Here is a 16,739-nt window from a genome sequence, read left to right as displayed (position 1 = left end):
CAACTCTAAGTCACAGTTTCCACCTGACAGAGAGTACTTCCAGATTGTAAGAAACAGACCTTGCTATTATCTTAAAAAGAAATAAAAGAAGCATGGATTGAAGCATTATAAGCAAAACCATCTGAAACAGCATAATGTTAACTAAATCACATGCTACCATTCAGTGGCAATCAATTACACTTAAGTGTAATAGTTGTGAGAACAAGTAAGAAAATGATTCTTGGCACGACTGACTGTGAGTGACTGAACATCTCTTGGGGGCATAATAAAGAGAACCACATCTTAAACCTTTTAGACCTAGCATCCATTACTATGAATGTGCTTGTGACTCAACTTATGTTGTGGATGACAGGATGTATGTTTAACAGCTAATCAAATAGTAATATTGACGTTGGCTTCATATTTTTATTTTAGAAAAATAAAGCACATTGATGACAGACATAATGGAACTTTAACCAAAGTGAAAAAGTAATGTACCTTTAAAACAGTTTTCTATTAACGGGCATCTCAACAGTTCTCAACAAATAGATTTATTGTAAGATTAAACTGATTTTTATGTTTAAGTCCTATTTCAACTATAGCTTTACAAACTTTGGCCATTAAGCATTCATTTTTGATAGACCCATTTTTCTGTCCAGAAATCCGGGTTTAAAGGAAATAATCCACAATCCTGTCCACAGTTTGCTACATACAATGCTTTGTGGTCTTTTATTGTGTTGTTGTGAATGGACAGTTAATCAGTACCTTCTATTTAAATATACATTACATACCTTATTTTCCATGCATTGCTCTTTGAAAAATTAATGCTTGATTTATTGCAAAAACCTGGTCTTTGCCTAGCAAAAGCATTATGTTGTCTAAATTAAGGAGCACAAACAACATCATATCAGCATCTCTCTTTCACCTGATTATGTTCTTGTTCAATTTTTTGATGTATTACAAAGCAGTAATATTGTCTGTAAAAGGGCAGGCAACAAAGTGAGCTCATATGAGGAGCATTATGTGTTATTAGGAAAACATTAGTAATGTGAACCAGCCATATGTATGGACAAACTGTCTGCCTTCACTGGCTTTGAATGCTGCTAGTATATGGCCATAAGAAATACTGAGACACTTTCTATTTTTCAATTTTTCCCTGAATTCTCAGACTAAACATACTACACAGCAGTGTTCAGCTATGTTTGCCCATAGTGTTGTTTGTCAGGCTGGCTATAGACATTGTGACAAATCACCAGCAGGCAGCTTTGTTAAAACACTGATGCAGTTTAATGGGTGATGTCCGGGACCTGGGTACATCTGATCTCAGCAGACATTAGTGACCAGCCATATCCACTAGACCGATCACAATTCTGGCTGAAGTTTGCCTGTACTGTATTTCTTTTTCTCATGGTGAAAGTTATTTCTAAATTAAATCTGGACTGTGCAGCCTGTTTGGTTCTAAACTGGCTAAATCATTACGAACATCTCATCTAAAAGTTGTCTGTATTCAAATACAGTAGGAGGCTGGCCTGAATCCACAAAGCCCAAAAAATGCAACTTAATTCAGCTACCAAAGTGTCTGCAACAAACTGAAGAGAAAAACGAGCCTTCTTATGTATTTTCTGCCTCAGCCAAGCTCACTCATCCATGAAAATCCCATCTCAGGGAGAGAGGAGGTGAAGACCTGCGAGCACACACACACACATTTACTCGCACACAGCAAACAGTAAAGGACACGCTGCCAGATCCTCACTAGAGCCCTTTATCCTTATCATAACTACTCCCACAATTACTCACATGAGTGGTTTACATGTTTCTGCCAAGCTATGTTGCATTTTCCTGTCCTAGTGATACAAAAACCTCTAGGCACCGAACATTAACTGGGCCACTACAGACAGGCACATGCAGTGGTTACATTATGCTAGATTACGAGAGTTTGAGATGCAATATTTAAAGCGCAGACAGATACACAAGGTGGCATGTTTACTAGGGATGCACCGATAGGATTTTTTGGGGCCGAGACGGATAACATCAGCATCATCAAATAATTTTTAATGAACATGGATTGGAAATATTTAACATTCAGCAGGCCTACATAAATACAACAGAATAAAGATACATATTAAATAAACAGTGCTTTTTAGGTAGGCTTAACAGTTTTCAGGTACATAAATAAAGTAAATGAATGTAAAATAACGCTTCACTGTATGAATTAAATACATATCCTCATTTACTGTAATAGACTTTATTATGATTTATCTTGTAATTAGTTTTTTTATACATTTTAATATTTTTGTAAGTTTAAATATGTATGAGATCTCCTTTACTAAGGAGGGGCTCTTATTTTGACAGGCTTTTTTATTCTACGGAGTATAATATACAATATAATAATAATAATAATAATAATTAAATTCCTCGGATTTAAAGTTTGTCAGCACCCCCCAAAAAGGCATGAGATCGGTATATATTTGTTTACTGTTAGTTGTAATAAGTGTTTTAAGTAATTCACTGTGTGTTGATGATAATGCAACTGAGAGAGAGAGTTTAATGTGCACCTCTCGTGCTGTGTTTTGTTTAGCTCTTATGGTGATTTTATGGTGGGGTTTTTTGGAGTGAAAAAGTATTTTGGTTTTGGTCAACATTCAGATGAGGTAAACTACACTTATGAAAAGTTACAAAAGTTATTTAGTCAAGACTAGGCCATCCTTAAAAATATTTTGGTTTGCAGTAACAGTAATAAAAAAAAAAGGTCGGTAGGTCGGTCTATATATATATATTTTTTTTTTTTTTTCAAGTTTCAATTTAAATTTTTGTGTTGGTGATGACGTAAGTATGAATTTAAACAAATTAGCATATCGTGATGTCACTGACTGGGTCTTCAACCCTTGCTTTCCGAGGCATAATTGTAAACCTCATTTTGATGCAGGCTATACAGACCACAAACAAATTTAAATATTTCTCAAAAACATGTTTATTGCATGAATTTCAGGTGAGAAAAACAAATTAGGTACTGTTATACTGTTTTACTTGCATCCACCGCTACGTGTCAATGCAAACTACAAATGAGAGACTGTTTACTTTGCTTTCTTGGGTTGTCACTTTTGTGAAAAAAATCCTGTTTGATTTCAGTGACAAGTGTTCGATTTTGCATGTCTAAATACGTTTTATATGGCAAATAACACCAAATATAGGTAAATCCACGGACAACAGGCAGGAGGAATGTAAAGATTCAATATATTGGTAAAGACCAATATTTCTGATGATTTATTGGCTTGAAGTTATGTGCACAATGACAAACGGGAGAGCAACATTTTTGAAAAACAATAAGCAGAGTGGACTGCCATAATGCAAAACATTTACTGCAGGCTTCAACATGGCTGTGTTTGCAATTAAATTTCAACAACAACAAAAAATCGCATAGGCGATTTTCTAGGGCTGTGCTTCGAATATTCGTCGAATTTAAAATAAAAATCCACATTCGAATGCAAAAGTGTTGCATTAGAATTTTAGGTGTGTATTAAGGAAGCTGACTTATGAGCCCTGGTACTTCACAGTCCTTGTTCCTTTCCATCTCGCCGCGCGCACAGCCGTTTCTACACAACTTTCAAAGGCGGACGAGCTCTACACGTAGTATCTTTTTTATCTTGTTTTCCGCCCTTTTTATTTATTTAACAATGCATGCATAGATGACCCTGTTTTGTTTATAGTTCTTTAAGCAACTTAATTAATAATAATTGGTTCATAAACATTATTTTAAATATTATGTTGTTTTTTCACAGTCATGTATTCTAATTCTTTGAATAAGCGTGCAGTAATATTTTGCTCTTGAGGCCTCAGAAGAGAAGCAAAAAGCTTTTCTTCACCCTAATGGAAATTATGAATTTAAAAAACGATATAATTCGAATTTTGATCATATTTAAGTAAAAAAATAATAATTTTAGTTTCTTAGCTATTTTGACAGCCCTTGGCGATTCAAGCCCAAAACTGTATGAGACTGAATACCGGCTGAATTCAAGTTTCTGTTGTAAAAAGAGAAACATTGTGCAGAAGTATTATTTGCTGTTATGCATGTGTGTCCTGGCTCAAAAGAAAACTAAATGGTGCCCAAGCTGCAGTTGCTCTGTGAAGCCAACAAGAATTGCAAACAAGAATATTTTTAAGGATGAAAATAGTGTGCAATCTTTTGACTTTTGTTATTTGATAAGCATTAAAGTCCAGACAGCAGCGCTAGGATTATGCAACAGACATTATACAGCTCTGTGCCTTCACGCAGTTAATCATCAGTTTATTATATCACCCTTTTTCCATATATAACCTATATGCTGAAGGTTGTAAATTGAGAAAAAAATCAGCCGATGAATATCAGCGCTAATACATTGGTGTTTCCCTAATGTTCACTATACACATACCACCTGAAATCATTTCATCTTCACAAGAAGATGACGCTTATTTAACTCCACTTACAAATTTACACAAAAAAATGAATGGTCTTAATTACATAGATCAACTAAGTTTTCAGAAGTGCCAAGTGAGTAGATTTATTTTACTCATTTAACATGAGAACAGTTTCACTCCTATGGTAATAAGAGCTCCACAACACACCAAGCAGTATTAACATACACATGATCCCACAACAAATGCGTTATGCTTAAAGTCCAACATAAAATATGCATGTTTTATACTCTAAGGGGAAATGTGTCTAGTAGTGGTGACAAATAATTTCAACAAATAGTAGAGCTCAGTCTTGCTGTGCTATTGGATGAATGTTTTTCAAAGGCCAATGCTATCAGTTTGAACATAAGGGTTACATACACACTGAAGATACATTTGGTTGTCAGTTCACCTTTAAGTGCTTAAATCTGTCGCGTACACAGAGTTCAGTAATTTATGGGAGTGACCAACACAACAGAATTAAGTCCTGAAAATTTCAGGGAGTGAGAACTGCATTTACAAAAATCCTATCCAGAGTAGAGCTGAAACAACGAATCGATTTAATCGATTAAAATCGATTATTAAAATAGTTGTCAACTAATTTAGTAATCGATTCGTCGCTAAATAAATTTTATTTGCCATAAGCGGCTCATTTCGTGCATACTTCAAATCTGCGGTGACCAAAGTGTGGCAGTAATGAGCCACCGGAGGTTTTACTCAGCCAGTACAGCAGGTGAAGAAGCGAATAGCCAATAGCTGGCCTCGTTTTATGTCACGTGCTTCCCGAACAGCGTCTCTGCAGCATTCAGCGGGAAGTGGGAGTACTTTACTTTGAGCCTTTAAAATGAAGAGTAACCTGTAAACTCTGCACTACTGAACTGTTTAAGGGGCCGTTCACATATCGTGTCTTTTGCGTGCTCAAGTTCGTTATTTCCTATGTAGGCGCGCAGTATGCACTCTCATAATGGAAGCGACGCGGTCGCGACACGCACGCGGTGCGATGCGCCCGTTTTTCCAGGCGCGTCCACACCGCATCCATTTATCCTTTGCTGAAATTTCCGGGTCTTCATGGAGAGGGCACGTCATGGAGAGAGCACGTCATGGTTGCTTAGCAAAGGCAGACGCCTCAGGGGCGCTTCTGCCCGAGCGCTTTGGAAAGAAGGAGAAAGCGGCGCGACTAGCGTTTTCCACGCGTTTTTAGGTGCGATATGTGAACGGCCCCTAAGAATTTTATTTGTGCAGATTCTCCAGTACAAGGTTGTTTGCAAATGTTTAGTCGTAAAAGCTGATAACATTGCTTTTTAACAGTTAACATTTAAAGCTTTACAAACATGTTATGTGATCAGTTTGTCGTTTACCAGTTCATAATTCAGACTTGCAGCCTAATTATGACTGAATGAGAGAGGTAAATGTTTGAGTATATTTAAAATGCACTTCTTTACTAAGTATTCACTGCTCTTTTTCACACAGCAGGTTTTTTGTGTGTGTCCCATTTTTTTTTTTCTGGACAACCTTCTGATGGATTTTACTTTAAATTCTGAGTTCCATTCAGGTTTCATGCCATTGGCACTTTTTTTCGAAGGATTGTTTACAATTTCACAGCATAAGCTATAAAGCTTTTTCCCAGTAAATAATAAAATACAATGCACTGCAATTTTATTCTGTTTTATCCTTATACTTCGTGAAAATATGTTCTCAAAGATTCCTTAAGCTTTGTTTGGGATGTTAAACTACTTTAGGAGCTCTAAGGACTGCCATGGTGAAAACAATATTTGAAATCTCCTTGTGAATTTTGCTAGAGTATGGATCAGTGTTTTGATTGCAGAAGAGTTCGACAAAGGATTACTAACATAATAAAACAACTCCAGGTATATTTTTGATGAGGATATGACAATGCAAAATGGTTAAAATCTCTTAAAAATCTATGCTGAATGATAAAGACCCTTTATTAATAATTTACTTGGGGAAAAAATGGAAAAAACTAAAATATAAGTACATAAACCGATTAATCGATTAATCGTAAAAATAATCGACAGATTAATCGATTATCAAAATAATCGTTAGTTGCAGCCCTAATCCAGAGCATTCTAAACTAAATTAGTTATTAATTATTAATTATTATTAATTACATTTACAGGTTGTAGGACCTGCCACGAGAGGGAGCACTACCAAAACAATGATGGGATTTGTTGTCTTCTACCCAACCGCTGATGGCCATCAATCAGACGGGAAGATAAATCATGGATTTAACAGATGCAAAGACACGATCAGACTATGGATCAAATGCATCCTCGCGGGTCTAGAGACAGGATGCCGAAGCTAGTGGTTTGCTGGACGCTAGACACTACTTCCGCATTTGTCCACGACACTGTAGTCATGTGGTTTCTTTGTCAGTAAAGGCGGTAGCAAAGGGTAACTAACGTCATTGACAGGCAACTGCACTTGTATTAATTCCATAAATGTTATTTTGTGAGCCCAAACAAAGAAAAAGTTAACATGGCAACACTTCAAGAGCACACTGTGTGTGAAACAGCTTTCCCAAAACAAAACATGACGGTTTTGTCGACAGTGGTTTAGGTAAAGTTGTTAAAAAAAAATAATAATAATAAAAAAAAAATGCTTTGGTCACTGTACTATTACTATGGCCAAAAATAGCGGCTATCGAATGTGCTATATTTCAGGATGTTGTTATGTTTACCACGGTGTCAATCATGGAAATTTCAGAGTCAGTTCTTGTTCTTTACACACACAAAATGTAATTCAGTGGATTCACTTCCATTTAAATGGCTGTCACTCCCGAAGCTTTTCATTGTTTACACAGCCAAGGTGTACCAGATCTTACCCACAGTCACTTTCAGTTACTAACAAAACATCTAATATTGACAACATACCCCCGTCAAAGCACTGATTGGTCAATCATCATATAAAGCCCCAACAAGAAGTCCCAAGGTGAGAAGAGAATGACAAATGAAATCAAAAGGTAAATAAATGAATCGATGGATGAATAATAGATTAGGCAAAAAGTGGCCCCTTCGAGCAATGCCACGAATGCAATATTAATAAGCAGCTCTTACTGTTAGTCTCTGTGTCATCACTGACACTCTTAGGAGGAGCATGGGCTGAATAACACACAGCTGATCTGTACATTCGATCCGGATTACGGATTTTCTTCAGTCCTTCAGGAAGCCAAAAGAGAATGGAGAAAAAAAAAAGAATTCTGGGAAAAGTACATATTCCCGGATATACAACTTTTTCTTATTCTTTATTTCCCCCATGCACATAGCAGGAATTTATAAGAATGTGTACCAGGGTCAGCAATGTCATGCCTGCCAAACCTCAGTCTCCCTCCCAAAAGCAAGGCCATGCATCCCAAATATGTCCATCCCCATGCTGAAGAACACCTCTCCTGAACAATATGCACCATTCGGCCTCAAAGTTCAGTGTGCGCATTTGCTTCTCCCCCTTTTTTATCAAGCACATTCAGGGTTGCATTTAAAGGGATTACTTTGGCCTTAGGTGCTGCCTTGTTGGGAGGAAATGCAGTTTCATTTGCAGGCAGGGGTATGGATGAGGAATATAAAAGCACTCTGTTCCCTTGTAACTTAAGACCACATGCACATTTCATTAACTATAATAAAGTATCATAGATGGCTCCAGCTGTTAATGGCTAGAAGTGTTACACTGCCAAGAGAGAAAACAATCTAGACCACTGTACATATGGTAGTATCTCTAAAGCTAACTGGTTTGTTCAAAATGACCTGGTGTGTTGAGCATGTTTGCCCGGTTTTATTTAATTTTTTCACTTTTCAGTCATACTGACACATCTGTCAAGAAACAGCCCCTAAACAAGAAGCAATGAGGGCAGCAATCAAATTCATTGTAGTCACAGGGATGTTTGTTAAGGCTCAATTTTAGTAAGCTACACCAATCAATGAAGTTAATGTGTGTTTCTGTGTGAGGCAGGTTGGGAAGGATCGAGACAAGCTGAAAGAATCTGTCACGACTCCCCAGGAAGAAGTGGCATCTCCATCTATCCCTGCCATTCACTAATTCAATCAAAAAAAATAAAAAAATAAAAAACATCAAAGCATATTCTTCATAGAACTGTGGCAAAAGATCTGCGTAAAATGCCTATGCAGAGATCTTTAAAAGTAAATGTTCTACATAATGGCTAAATATGTCATAAATCCCTCTTTGGAGAGCTTGTATCCTTCCTTCTATAAATAGTCAGTTGTTTTGATAAACAGCATTCTTTGTGAAGAAAAAAAATCAAATATAAAAATATGTTCAGTGAAATTTGAAATAATATATACCATAATTTACTTTAAAATCATAATATTTTGTTATCATTTACTGACTCTCATGTCCTTTTATATATATTTATATATATTTATATATATATATATATATATATATATATATATATATATATATATATATATAATGTTCAGTTCCCTTGCACATTGCAATCCACCATAATCACCTTCTATAGGCACAGTCCCAGTTCCTGGCAATCTAAAAAATGAGCTGGGGCATATCAGGAGACAGAAGAGCTCTATGGGGTGTGTGAGACATTAACCATGTTTTCATAGCAGCCTCCAGCTAAGAACAGCCTGTCCTTATGTGCAAAAAACCTTGCCAAATAATAAGGCCCTGGAGAACCATGCTCTATGCAAACATTTTAAATGCTTCAAGGACAAAAGGTTGAAATACAGGCTACAATAAGTGCTAAAATTAATGCCATGCAACACGTATAATGGCAAACTACATACTGAAAGTGTGTAGGCCTAGATATTAAATATAACATTCTGCTAGCTATATAGGACTCCGAATTTAGTTGTAGCTATATGGTGCAGAGCACTCTATATTAATACGGAGGTGTGGAACACTAGCTCCTCCCCCATACATTGACCTGACAAGCATGACAAAAATAACCAAGCCTGTTCTGCAAAGGGAGCCACAAGTCGGGGTTTCTAAAAAACTCTTAGCTTCTGAGATGCATTGACAGGAAGCAGGCCAGTCTGAGACATGTTTCAAGGCTGGTTGTGTTTGCATCTGAAATCCACACACATACATGCAGAGATTGACAAACACATGCACACACCCACATTCATACACTAAGAGAGAGCTAGTTTAGGTAGTTAGCCTGAGTGCTGTTTTGAAAACAAACACAGATTTATCTTTATGGTAATGCTTGTATTCTTAGCTGTCACGGTGTTAAACATATAACAGTGGGCATTTAAGAAGCTCAATACCACCCCCTTGTGGATTTATATATGTTCAGAGCCCCGGGTTTGTCTGGAGTCATGTTTTAATGTTACTTTATATTAGGATAATTTATTATATCTATAGTTTCTCAATATGCACAATTTACTACACAAAAGTGAGGTTTTATAATCAAACTTATCTTTCACCTTCTATTAGGCTATTCAGCATAACGAACATGTAGTTTATCACTAAACCATGATTTATCAACTCATTGTATTGTCTTTAAATGTTCCCAAGAGACTAAAGTGTTAACTATCAAAATGATTATAGACTGTATTTTTTTATATTTGTTTTAGCCAATCTTTTTTTTTCAAGTTATGTTATCACGATTTCCCCAAATAAAGTTTATTATAACTCAATGTCGCCACCTTGTGGTCAATAGACCCATTATTTAACTTTGATCTCACACTGAAGGTGAATTACACACACACACACAATCCTCGCAACTATAATTGACGATTTCCCAAAACTAATAATTAGTCTTTTTTTATCGTATTTCAGCCAAATTTAGCAGCGACATGCTGTGGACATGCAATATTTTCAACTCTATTAGAGTGTCTCAGAGTGAAACCAACTCTTGTTGCCTTATTCATTCGAGAGACAAATCTAAAAAGTATTCGAAACAGTGTTAAAAATAAATTCTTATGTATAATCTTCAATAAAATTATTTTAATTTTATTCTTCCTGGCTTAAAAAATAAATTTAAATTTTGCGTTATTGTAGCCACATTCCATAGGTTCTATAAAGGTCCTGATCTGGAAATATCAGACTCTTCTGTTATACAAGAATCTAGTTCAGAGATTTAAACTGCTGATTATATGTATCTACTATAAAGGGGCCAAACTGATATGGAAAAATGCGTCCTTGAAGCAAACTTAAAAATGAAATTGATTTGACAACATATCACAAAACCTAATAAGAAGGTAAGTTAAGTTAAGTAGGAGTCTATGAACACGAGAAAGTGACTGAGAGAGAAAAAAATCTACTATTAAACTAGCTTACCAGCAGTATTTCTTTGAGTCGTGGCTGTAAGGTAGTTTTCGGTCAAATACGGTCTCCAGAACTCTATCCCCGCCGACTCAGAAACAATTTACGCAACCGAGGAAGCTTGATGAATCGAAAAAAGAAGTTAGAAATCGACAGTCGTTGCGGCTCACAAGTTTTGCTTTGAGCGCGACCGTTAGGCTGAAGGAAACGGAGCGCGAGACGGATTTTTGAAATTTCAGAGGCGCTCGCGCTTTCGCTCCAGCTAGTTTTTAAATATCTGTGATGAGCACTGCTGGCTAGCTACCGATGCTGGCTAGGGTGATGTGATGTCTCCGTGCGCGAATAACGAGTGTGTAAGGATAAACACAGAGCCTTTACAATCCCAAAAGCTTCTCGGTTCACAACTGGCGGTTCTTTTCTGCCTGCCTCCAAATTTTTCCCCACGCACACTCTTGTCGTACAAGTATAAAAATATCCCCGATGTTTCTGACTTACCTTCCGGCTTGTTTTCGGCAGCCATTTCCCCTCCGCGCGCCACATCCTCCTCCTCTTCACGAGCGTTGGGTACCACGCGCGTTCACGCCGAGGACAGCAGCACGAGAAGGGACTGGCGAGGCAGAGGCAAGTCCAGCCAGAGCGCACTCACGATTGGCTGTCGAACTATGACTGACCATGTTGTTCTAAAATGGCTTGTGAGAGTAAAGCAAACATCCTCCCCTTCGAAGTGTCTCTGAGAATCATTGGGTGAAGCGTGATGTGTAAATACACCTTAAGAAGAACCGAACCAATCCAAAGTGAGCGCTCGTGAGAACTTATTTTTCTGAGCTTTTTGCGTTTACGTTTCATTCGTCAGCAATTTAAGTAATGCTATGTATGCGTTATGTATAGGTTTTTTATATAGGCTATATAAAAGGTGATGGCCTTTATTCATATCATAGCTCTGCTACCAAGGCGCTGAAATAAAATATACCCAAATTTAAAACTTAACTATCGAACACTTTGAATTTAAGCATTAAATGCATGAAACTGACCTGAAAACTCATGAAATCACGTAAAATGGCAGAGATCAATGTGACACGTTTAATGGATGTTTTATAACAATTATGAAAACATATTTACAATTTACTTATTTTTACAAATCCACACAAAACAGCTTTTTTGTGTTGCTAAAACAATGTATGTCATTATTATAAATTTAAAGCAATCCAAAGGTTAACCTTGAAGATGAAGCAACGTTTGGGCTGAACGCGCTGAAATGCTGCGCCATGGTGCTGAACGGACAGCTCCAGGTGGCAGCAGCGTTCTACTGTCACAGTGCGCTTTCACGAAAAATATAGCACCCCAGACCTCCAAAATGTCTTTTGGTTCACTGTAAGTATCCGAAAAGTATCCTACACTGCTGTGCTTGCCAGAGAAACAATTTCTTGACAGCCAGTTCCAGTTCCAATTCCAAATGCATAATGCTGTGGTCTGGGTCCAATCTGAATTGCCTAGAAAACCTCAAAACTGCGTTTAGGAATATGGAAGTCGCATTATACCCCAGCTGATTAATTATTCGCTAGATTAAGCATTCGTTAATTGCATTGAGCACACAGATAATGGCTTAAATGCATCTCTGCCCGCAGCGAATACCCGCTATGAAATGTTATCATTAAAGCGTCATCTTTATTGGTTACAGTTGCTTGATAACATGAGTGCTTTCTAAATCCTTATCTGCTCATTGTCGAATATATATTTAATCTTGTATTGGATAAAATATTCTAAATGACCCGTGGAGAAAACATTCGGTCCAGTCTATCAGACGAAACATCTTGTGATAGAATAAACATAACATTGTGGCTTTTATTTCATTGTGGACTGAATAAATCAAGTTCTGTATATATATATATATATATATATATATATATATATATATATATATATATATATATATATATATATATATATATATATATATATATATATATATATATATATATATATATATATATGGTTTTATTTAGAATTAGAACGTGTTCAGAAGGCTAACAATAATACATGAAGCTCTTGAAAAATGTTGGTACTACAGCTTTTAAGGCATTTGAATTCTCTAAGGGACTGAAAATTATACTACAGCACAATTCCTTATGGAACATCTGCAATCTATTCTTGCCAGGATCACACATGGCATCACACAGAGGTCTTCACAGACGATTTCGCTATTTAATTACCATTACATCACACACAAACATCTTTGTCTCCATCCATTTGTCTTTTCACAATAATTTCTACTCTACTTTTATCGGTAATTAACCACTTCAGCTGTAATTTTTTTTTTTTTTTTCAGAATTAGGCATATGCAATATTGGACCCCAGAGTTGATGTGGTTAAAATCCAAGTGGACTGGTTACTTAAAGATTCCAATACTGACATGACACTTACTTATTAATGGCAACCTTTTTCTTTCTTTTCTTTCTTTCTTTCTTTCTTTCTTTCTTTCTTTCTTTCTTTCTTTCTTTCTTTCTTTCTTTCTTTCTTTTTTTCATTCTTTCTTTCTTTTTCTAACACTAATAGAACTGAGCTTTTGGGTCTGACGTGAACTACAGCTCATTAAGTAACTGAATGTTGATTAAAAACAAAAGAGGGCGCCGTTTGACTTTTTAAACTGAATTATTAATTTAAATTAAACTATTTTGGATGCATAAAATGAGTGAATAAAAGTCTAATAAACATCTTTTAAGTCCACAGTTGGAATGTATTTATTATCTCTATAATCTTTATGGATATTCTGTAATGTCGCACCAACCATACTGAAGCTTACAGTACATTGCAATCACAATACCTACACTTGCAGTCTTGTCATCTTGAGAGCGAGTGCATTCAATAGGGAGAAACTGCAAGACTGCAGGTCTGCCAAAGCTCAGTCAGTAAGGCATGCAGAAATCTAAAAGTGTTTGTGTACTCACTACAACAGAGTGGGTATTTACTGTACTTTGCAATCACAGGTTCTAGCCTACGTCTTGGAATATATGACCCAAATAAGAATTTTCAACAGATATGGTCATCTGAACAAGTAAGTAGCAAGTCTGCCACGTTTGTTCTGACCAACTGAGGAAAAAAGCATTACAATAAATCACACTGCCAATGGTGATTTAATCTAAATCAGCTTGTATCTCATTAAACCGTGCAAATTATACTTTTTTATATAATTATACTTAATAATTTATCGACAAAATTTAATGTTAACAACATCAGCATTACATGACTATGTGAATATAGTAGTAGATGTAAATTTCTGTACAGTCTAATCTCTAATTGTCATACCACTCAAATTTCATATCAAGAAATTATTTTAACCCATACTTGACATTTTTTATGTTCCCAATCCTGGATTCTGTCTCTTTAATGATAATTCAGATAATATAATCTAAAGCATGTGTATGAAATCGTTCTGGTCTTGTCAACATTGTAGAGTCTTGTCATCTTGAGAGCGAGCTTGTCATTCAATAGGGAGAAACTTGCAAGACTGTCCCAGGTCAGAAAAAATGCAAAGCTCAGCAACTTCAGCACAATATCTTCCTTACGTGGGTTGTGAGGCAGCTCGGCTCCAGCGCAGATGAATCTAATGTTTTGAGGAGTGTTTGTGTACTCACTACAACAGAGTGGGTATTTACTGTACTTTGCAATCACAGGTTCTAGCCTACGTCTTGGAATATATGACCCAAATAAGAATTTTCAACAGATATGGTCATCTGAACAAGTAAGTAGCAAGTCTGCCACGTTTGTTCTGACCAACTGAGGAAAAAAGCATTACAATAAATCACACTGCCAATGGTGATTTAATCTAAATCAGCTTGTATCTCATTAAACCGTGCAAATTATACTTTTTATATAATTATACTTAATAATTTATCGACAAATATTTAATGTTAACAACATCAGCATTACATGACTATGTGAATATAGTAGTAGATGTAAATTTCTGTACAGTCTAATCTCTAATTGTCATACCACTCAAATTTCATATCAAGAAATTAGTTTAACCCATACTTGACATTTTTTATGTTCCCAATCCTGGATTCTGTCTCTTTAATGATAATTCAGATATAAATCTAAAGCAAATTCAGCTCAAAATGGTATATGCTTGGTTTACCTCTGCAAAGAAAACAATTTTGAAAAACTGGTTCTTTCCGGATATGTGTATGAAATCGTTCTGGTCTTGTCAACATTGTAGACCTTGAACATACAACTGCACGACTTAATAAGGCGCGACCAGTAACTGTACAAGGCTTGGAACTCCTTTTCATCTAAGATAATCTCTTGGACCAGAGTCAACAGCTAGGCAATCATAGTTGTGATACACCTGCCGAACATGTCTCTGTGATTTTATGCACTGTTTTACCATTGTGATGTTTTTTATTTATTTATTTATTTTTCCATATAGTTGCATATGATTTTGGATATGTCTGTAACCCCCCCCCCCCCACCCCCTTTGGAAAGCAATAAAAATGTTGATCACAAAAAAAAAAAAAAAATACATAAGGAATTTTCCATTCAAACTGGTTGTTTTTAAAATGCAAATTGTGTGTAATCCCAGTCTATCTGTAATCAGAAGCACATTATTTGATTTTATTTAATTTAATTTCATTCACATGTGTTTCACAAACACATAATCTCTTCTGGATTACAATCCGTAATCAAAATGGTACATTTAATTATTCTAGCTGCTGTTGAAAAGGCTATAAACGATCATCCACCTGCAGGATCCTCACATTCCATAGACTTGTGGCCAGGACAACTCCTTTATGCTTACAGACATGACGTAATGACGCAGCAGCACGCTAGAATTTCCCACGAAAGCCTACCCATACACTCAAATTAGAAAAAAATACTATAAGCTAACTGGGTGGTGTTGGCGCAGTGGATAAGACACATGCCATTGGTGTGAACCCTGTCCTACAGGAAGGAAATGTGTTGTGGAAGTAAGACCAGTGGTCCTCAAATTGTGTTGATTGGTGTTTGATTAGGGTGTGAGCTAAACTTTGACGATCACTGGAGTACACAAATAGTAAAGCACAATGACGGTTATGGCTCGAAGGGATACAGCAAAAACTGCTGGTCATGCACACATCAATATAAACATAATTTTTCTCACACTGTACAACAATTATTATTTTTGCATTATTGTAAGGGGTAGGTTTAGGGTTGTGGTAGGTTTAGACGTTAATAAAACAATCTAAAAGGTAGAAAATTATATTTATTGTTAGCTTCTGGTTTTTGCTGTATACCTTTTAGCCACAACCCCCAATGACCACGAATGAGGGTACTGGGTCCGCATACATACAGGTGCATCTCAAAAAATGTGAATATCATGGAATAGGTCTATATTTTTTGTAAGTATATATATTTTTTAACCAAATTTTCTTAAATTGTAGAATTCAACAGGTTTTTGTTTGTTGTTTGTTTTAACTCTGATGGTTATGATTTACAGTATACATGAAAATTCTAAATTAAGGATTTCAAATAAAAAAGTGAATATTCCATTTGAGCTTGATTAGTTTGATTAATTTTGAGTATAAATATTGGGAACCTCTTGTGCTAGTTAAGAACATGCAACCACAATTATGGGAAATACTAATGTCTGAACAGTTGTCCAGAAGACAATCATTAACACCCTGCACAAAGAGGGTAAGCCACGAAGGTCATTGCTGAAAGGTCTGGCTGTTCATAGAGTGCTGTATCAATATATATTTATAGAAAGTTGACTGGAAGGAAAAATGTCAAAGCATTTCACCTGAGGTCAGGAGAAAAGGACTGGACTGTTACTCAGTTTTCCAAAGTCCTCTTTTCAGATGAAATGAAATGTAGCATTTCTTTTGGAAAGGTTCTGGAGTCTGGAGGAAGACTGGAGATGCACAGAATCCAAGCTGCTTAAATTCCAGTGTGAATTTCAGAGATTATTTGGGTGCCGTGACATCTGCTGGTGTTGGTCCATTGTGTTTTATCAAGTCCTAAGTCAATACAGCCATCTACCAGGAGATTTTGGAGCACTTTATGCTTCCATCTGCTGACAAGCTTTATGGAGATACTGATTT

Source organism: Carassius auratus, chromosome 48 (genome assembly GCF_003368295.1).
Source record: "Carassius auratus strain Wakin chromosome 48, ASM336829v1, whole genome shotgun sequence".
NCBI classification, from domain to species: Eukaryota; Metazoa; Chordata; class Actinopteri; order Cypriniformes; family Cyprinidae; genus Carassius; species Carassius auratus.
The sequence above is the reverse complement of the archived record's forward strand: the minus strand, read 5'-3'. Positions refer to the sequence as shown.